Raw genomic sequence first — 7,500 nt, forward strand, 5'->3', positions numbered from 1 at the left:
ATATCCTATTATGTCTGAGCTTAAAGTCCAGGTTCTCACAATCCAGTCCATTATATTTCACCCTTAAGTTCTTCCAAATTGTCTTCACATTCAAATCTGGAAATAGTTTTGTCCATACAGCTTCTGATGCAGGCATTTTGATTTCCTTTTTCAGCAACATCTTATATATCATTTTCACATTTATCTCAGACAAATACTTCTTATTATTATTTTCCATAATGTACATTTCTGGAATTCCCCAATTTCCCACTTTAACAGTCTCTCTCTCTATCCTTTCCACCCAGCTCTTAGGCAGGCTTATTTTAATATTTTCACACTCACGGTCCACTTTTGCTTGTTCAATCTCATCATCCCATCCCACCACACAGTCATATATTGCCCTATTTGGTAAGAACCCCTTCACATATTCATATGCCATATCTTTTACTTTTCTAATACCCGCTCTCATGAACAATCTATTGTAAAGCATTTTCCCTCCTAACCTTACTTTTGGATTCAAGAAAATTGGCTGATGATGCACTTGATTTATATTCTCACATTCATATCCCACATTCACTACAAACTCAGACCATGCACTAAAGACTTCCTGATAAAATAATGGCACCTTTTCAATCATTGGTTTTTTTAAGGCCATGAACAATCCTTCCTCACCACATCCTGCACTTTTATCTAAGTAATTTCTCATATAACCCTTCCATCCATACTCTACTTTATCATATAGATATTTTTTTATCGCTTTCACTCTTATTGCCTTTCTTTTAACTTCTAAATCAATCAACTTCAAGCCTCCCTCCTTATAATCCGCTATTAGAGTTTTTGCTGATATTCTAACTCCTTTACCTCCCCACAAAAAAATATTCACTGTCTCTTTAATTCCATTCAACACCCAATTTGGTAGGTCTATTACCCCCATCACATAGTTACATTTTGTAAGCAATAATGAATTAGCTACTACTACTTTGCCTCTTAATCTTAACTCCCTTAGTCTCCAAAATTGTAAAACTTGTTTAATTTTATTTAATATTCCTGTCCACGTAGCATCTCTAGCTTCTTTTACATTTACTCCTATGTTTACACCTAGAATCTTCAAATACTCTGTAGTTATTTTAAAGGGAGTGTCTGACCCTTTTATATCCACACCTCCTATACTCATTATTTCGGATTTATCTACATTTATTTTTGCACCTGACGCTTTTCCGTATGTTCCCATATGTTCCCTTATTCTATTTATACTCTCTATGTCCTTAACTGTAAATGTGGTATCATCTGCATACTGATGAATAATGCTGACTCCCCCATATGGTATTTGAATTCCTCTTATTTCTTTATCTCCTTTAATCAGTGTTGCCAAAGGCTCTGCTGTTATTGAGTATAGCAATGGCGACAATGGACATCCTTGCCTAACTGACCTCTCTAAAGGAAAAGGGTCAGTTAACACCCCATTAATTTTCACACAACTCTTAGCATTATCATATACTAACTTTATCCACCTTAGAATCCTCTCCCCAAATCCAAATCTTCTCATTGTTTGCTCCATGAAGCTGTGCTCTACCCTATCAAACGCCTTATTTAAATCCATCGATAAAATCAAACCGCCCTCTCCATCCTTTCCCATGCTTTCTACTACATCCCTTATTGTACTAATTGTGTCTGTGATATCTCTTCCCATTATGCTGTATGCTTGATTTGGTGATATTATTGTCCCTACTACCTTTTTTATTCTATTAGCTAATACTTTTGTTAAAATTTTATAGTCTGTGTTTAAAAGACTCAATGGTCTATAATTTTCCAACTTAAGTGGACTCCCCTTATTTTTGTACAAGATGGTGATTACTCCTAAACCCATTGATTGTGGCATTTCCCCTCTCTCTTCCATACTCTTATAGAGCTTCCACAATATTGGTGCTATAATATCAACAAAAGTCTTATAAAATTCATGTATTAGACCGTCTGCACCTGGGCTTTTATTCGGTTTTGTTTGCTCTATTGCTTCTTTTATTTCTTCAATCCTTATATCTCTTTCACACATACTTTTATCCTCTTCATTTAACCTAGCACTTACAGTATTTAAAACCTCATCCACACAGTCCTGTTTTACACCTTCTTTCTTAAATAATTCTCTATAAAACGACTCTACTACTCTTATTATCTCCACATAATCAGTTACTTTTATCCCTTTTTCATTTTCCAACTCAAAAATATGATTTTTCCTCTGCTTTTTTTTCTCTAAGTTCAGAAAGAACTTTGTACTCCTTTCTCCCTCTAAAGCATACTGTGCCCTACTCCTTACTATTGCACCCTTACTTTTTTCTTTTTCATATTCCTCCATCTCTGCTTTTATCTTCAAAAAACATTCTTTTCCGTGCTTAGGATCCCTATCTATTTTCTCTGCTTCCTTCTTTAATGCATTTTCCATTGCTTCTACTTTACTCCTCCTCATGAAATCCCTTTGTTTTGAATGTCTAACACTTCTTTTTTTTATTTTTGCTTTCATTATTTCCCACCATTCACACACATTTTCATTAAACAATGGGTTTGCCATTTCATACCTTATACATTTGCTGATATTTTCTTTATATGCCTTTTCCTTTAGCAGAGATGCATTCAAACACCACACTCCCCCACCTCTCTCTTCCGTATTTACACCGAACTTAACTGTCATAGCAGCATGGTCACTTATTCCTATAAACTTATATTTCACATTTTTCACGTATCCTAACATTTCCCTTTTAATTAAACATAAATCTATTCGGCTTTGCTTCAAACTCCCCATCACCATTTGCCTTCTAGAAAACTCTCTTTTATAAGGATTTTCCTCTCTCCAAGCATCAACTATATCCTCGCTCATCATCCATTCATTTAAATATTTCCTAGACACATCTGATTTAAAATTTGCACTACTTGATGCATCTAGTCTTGTGCACCAAACATTGAAGTCTCCCATTACTATAAATTTCCCTTTACATAACGGCTTAATTTCTTTGAAGACTTCTTTTCTTTCAGTTTCTACATTAGGCGCGTAAACATTTATCAACCTAAGTAGCTCATTGTGAAACATAAAATCTATTACTAACAATCTTCCTTTACCATCTTTATAAATTTGTTGTACATTATACACTCTATCCCTCTTTATCAAAATCGCCACACCACAAGCTTTTTGATTTCCATGGTTTACAAAAATGTCATCTTCCCACTCTTTTTTTATATTTCCCATTATTTCTTCCGACCAATGCGTCTCTTGTAAACATATTATGTCTACTTTAAGCACTCCCTTCACCTTCTCAAACTTGTTTACATCTCTTAGTCCATTGGCGTTCAAGCATGCAATATTCATAACGCCACACATAATATATATTATAGTTTTAAGGAATCTCAAACTCATTTCAGTAAATCCAATTCCTTACTTTTTTGCAGTATGCTCCTCCTTCCCATTTTTCTTTCTTTTCTTCTTTATGCTCTTTTCCTCACTTGTGTCCATTTCCTCCTCCACGTTTAATGCTGGGTTCTCTGACATCTCCTTTTCTCCCCTCCCTCCTTCATCCTTCTCCTTCATACTTTTTGCACCTTGACTTTCACCATCACCTTTCGATATCTCTCCATTGTCTTCTTCGCTCTCCCGTTCTTTCAATATTTTTGCTTTTCCGTCTCTTAAATGTGTCCCTTCATCTAGTTCCAGAACTTTATTTTTTCCTCCTCTTTCTCTCTGCCATAGTCCTGAGACCGCTTCCTCTCGACCACTCTCTCTCTCGGCAGCTCTCCGTTCTCCTTTTCCTTCTTTTTCGCACCAAGTGCCACTTCTCACCTCTTCTCCAGCCGCTACACCTTCCCCCTCCTCACTTTCCTCCTCCTCATCCACCTCGTAAAGATCTGATGGCTCACCTTCGATGCTCTCTTCTCCCATCTCCGCCGGCGTTTCACATACACACAGTCCATACCTCATCTGACACTCCTTGCAATTCCCCTCCTTACACTCCCGTGCGTAGTGTCCCTGCTTGTTGCACTTGAAGCACTTGAAGCTTGGGCAGTCTCTCACTATGTGCCCCGGTTGAATGCACAAGCGACAAACTTTCACCTGTCTGTCATGGATGACTCTGAAGTGCTCCGTACCTCCCATTGTGTCAAACTTTGTGGAATATGGCAAGGATTTGACCGTATCAGTGAACTTGACTTTTAAAAATCTGGTCCCATCCGCTATATCAGTCCCTGGCCACATTCTCCTCTTTATTCTTGAGACAGCCGTCACTCCCCATTCCGTTAGCTTTCTCATTATTTCCTCATCCTGGATGTACGTAGGCAGACCCAGGAATGAAACTACCATCTCAGTGCTGTTTATTTCTTTCGCCATGATTCTGCTCTGTTTTATCTTTAATCCATCCAATATTTTATCTTTTCCTTTCTCCTCCTCCATTGTTAGTTCATATTCCTTTGGAGTTTTGTACCTGCATCCGATGACCACTCCACATTCCTCTCTTACTTTCTTCAGCAGTTCCATCATGGTTATTCTGTCCTCTCCCTCTATCTCCACCAGCACTGTTAGTCTCTTCTCATAATTCCTTCTCCTTTGTTCATCTTCACCGCCATTTTCACTCACATTCCGCTTGTCCACTCCTCTTCCCTTTTCCATGTTGTCCGCTTGCAATCCCACCTCCACTGTGCCAGAAGTACTAATCCCCAAACAGCAGAAATGCCGTTTGGGGAGTAAATAACTCCACAAATTACAATTCCTTGTTTAATAAAGGGTTGTTTTAGCACAAAACTCAAAATATCTTCCAAACAAACACTCTCCACCTGTTCTCTCCACTGACTCTACCACTTCCTGCTTCCACTAGGGCGTGCCCAAGGTGGTATGGCCGTAAGCGAAAACAGCTGCCAAAATTGGGCTATTTAAAAGGTTAGACCATTAATGAAGAAAACTAAGAAGAACTTTTGAAAAAACTCAAACTCTTTCATACTCTCTGTAGAATCTCAGAGACTTTTAAAGGCTTTCTGAAGAAGCTCAGTGAGTCTTTTTTTTAAACTAAGAAGAACTTTTGAAAAAACTGAAACTCTTTCATGCTCTCTGAAGAATCTCAGAGACTTTTAAAGGCTTTCTGCAGAAGCTCAGTGAGTCTTTTTTTTTAAACTAAGAGGAACTTTTGAAAAAACTCAAACTCTTTCATGCTCTCTGAAGAATCTCAGAGACTTTTAAAGGCTTTCTGAAGAAGCTCAGGGACTCTTTTTTTTTTTTAAATCAAAAAAGCTTACAGCACCTGGTATTCCCAGGCGGTCTCCCATCCAAGTACTAACCAGGCCCGACCCTGCTTAGCTTCCGAGATCAGACGAGATCGGGCGTGACCAAGGTGGTATGGCCGTAAGCGAAAACTGCTGCCAAAATTGGGCAATTTAAAATGTTAGACCATTAATGAAGAAAACTAAGAAGAACTTTTGAAAAAACTCAAAGTCTTTCATGCTCTCTGAAGAATCTCAGAGACTTTTAAAGGCTTTCTGAAGAAGCTCAGGGACTCTTTTTTTTTTTTAAATCAAAAAAGCTTACAGCACCTGGTATTCCCAGGCGGTCTCCCATCCAAGTACTAACCAGGCCCGACCCTGCTTAGCTTCCGAGATCAGACGAGATCGGGCGTGACCAAGGTGGTATGGCCGTAAGCGAAAACAGCTGCCAAAATTGGGCTATTTAAAAGGTTAGACCATTAATGAAGAAAACTAAGAAGAACTTTTGAAAAAACTCAAACTCTTTCATACTCTCTGTAGAATCTCAGAGACTTTTAAAGGCTTTCTGAAGAAGCTCAGTGAGTCTTTTTTTTAAACTAAGAAGAACTTTTGAAAAAACTGAAACTCTTTCATGCTCTCTGAAGAATCTCAGAGACTTTTAAAGGCTTTCTGCAGAAGCTCAGTGAGTCTTTTTTTTTAAACTAAGAGGAACTTTTGAAAAAACTCAAACTCTTTCATGCTCTCTGAAGAATCTCAGAGACTTTTAAAGGCTTTCTGAAGAAGCTCAGGGACTCTTTTTTTTTTTTAAATCAAAAAAGCTTACAGCACCTGGTATTCCCAGGCGGTCTCCCATCCAAGTACTAACCAGGCCCGACCCTGCTTAGCTTCCGAGATCAGACGAGATCGGGCGTGACCAAGGTGGTATGGCCGTAAGCGAAAACTGCTGCCAAAATTGGGCTATTTAAAAGGTTAGACCATTAATGAAGAAAACTAAGAAGAACTTTTGAAAAAACTCAAACTCTTTCATGCTCTCTGAAGAATCTCAGAGACTTTTAAAGGCTTTCTGAAGAAGCTCAGTGAGTCTTTTTTTTTAAACTAAGAAGAACTTTTGAAAAAACTCAAACTCTTTCATGCTCTCTGAAGAATCTCAGAGACTTTTAAAGGCTTTCTGCAGAAGCTCAGTGAGTCTTTTTTTTTAAACTAAGAAGAACTTTTGAAAAAACTCAAACTCTTTCATGCTCTCTGAAGAATCTCAGAGACTTTTAAAGGCTTTCTGCAGAAGCTCAGTGAGTCTTTTTTTTTAAACTAAGAAGAACTTTTGAAAAAACTCAAACTCTTTCATGCTCTCTGAAGAATCTCAGAGACTTTTAAAGGCTTTCTGAAGAAGCTCAGGGACTCTTTTTTTTTTTTAAATCAAAAAAGCTTACAGCACCTGGTATTCCCAGGCGGTCTCCCATCCAAGTACTAACCAGGCCCGACCCTGCTTAGCTTCCGAGATCAGACGATATCGGGCGTGACCAAGGTGGTATGGCCGTAAGCGAAAACTGCTGCCAAAATTGGGCTATTTAAAAGGTTAGACCATTAATGAAGAAAACTAAGAAGAACTTTTGAAAAAACTCAAACTCTTTCATGCTCTCTGAAGAATCTCAGAGACTTTTAAAGGCTTTCTGAAGAAGCTCAGTGAGTCTTTTTTTTTAAACTAAGAAGAACTTTTGAAAAAACTCAAACTCTTTCATGCTCTCTGAAGAATCTCAGAGACTTTTAAAGGCTTTCTGCAGAAGCTCAGTGAGTCTTTTTTTTTAACCTGTTAACCGTTTCCAGAGCGTCGGCGCACTGAAGCGTTTTTTTTTTATTTAGTTCAAATTTACTATCAGATTTAATGTTATACCTTGACAAACTATACATCATTAAAAAGATATAATACTCAAGATTCAGTATTTGACCACTATTGTATTCTGAGAAACTTATAGTGACAGTTATGTCTTAATTTGTGTCAGGAGTTATGAAATGAAAAAATGAGTCGATACCTTTAATATGAATTATGAGCGTCAGCTGGTCCATTCATAAAAAACACTCCAAGCTGTCGTCATGACAGCGATTCGCAAAACATCGTCCCTCAGGGCTTTAGCTCAAAAATGTGCAGACTTGGAGAAATATTGATATATTCTCATAGATTCACATCATACTTCTATAGACAGGAATAATATTTGTTGAATTTATACCCAAATGCGTCGATGTAATCATTATGATCGCTTCTTACTGAGATGTGCTGTGTTTTCAATTCATACCAAT

The 7,500-nt window shown here is 37.7% G+C and overlaps 4 non-coding genes across 4 annotated transcripts; all 4 read right to left on the reverse strand.

Moving 5' to 3' along the window:
- Nucleotides 1–5,237: 5,237 nt before the first annotated feature.
- Nucleotides 5,238–5,356, reverse strand: LOC143754181 (5S ribosomal RNA). Its single transcript, XR_013207978.1, has one exon. It is a non-coding gene; the product is annotated as a 5S ribosomal RNA (ribosomal RNA).
- A 170-nt stretch (nt 5,357–5,526) lies between these two features.
- Nucleotides 5,527–5,645, reverse strand: LOC143754182 (5S ribosomal RNA). Its single transcript, XR_013207979.1, has one exon. It is a non-coding gene; the product is annotated as a 5S ribosomal RNA (ribosomal RNA).
- Nucleotides 5,646–6,024: 379 nt separating this feature from the next.
- Nucleotides 6,025–6,143, reverse strand: LOC143754183 (5S ribosomal RNA). The gene has a single exon (XR_013207980.1). It is a non-coding gene; the product is annotated as a 5S ribosomal RNA (ribosomal RNA).
- Nucleotides 6,144–6,628: 485 nt separating this feature from the next.
- Nucleotides 6,629–6,747, reverse strand: LOC143756225 (5S ribosomal RNA). The gene has a single exon (XR_013209934.1). It is a non-coding gene; the product is annotated as a 5S ribosomal RNA (ribosomal RNA).
- Between the last annotated feature and the right edge of the window lie 753 nt (nt 6,748–7,500).

The sequence above is a fragment of the Siphateles boraxobius genome, unplaced genomic scaffold (genome assembly GCF_051911475.1).
Source record: "Siphateles boraxobius isolate OS27281-9 unplaced genomic scaffold, OSU_SipBor_1 296, whole genome shotgun sequence".
Lineage (NCBI taxonomy): Eukaryota > Metazoa > Chordata > Actinopteri > Cypriniformes > Leuciscidae > Siphateles > Siphateles boraxobius.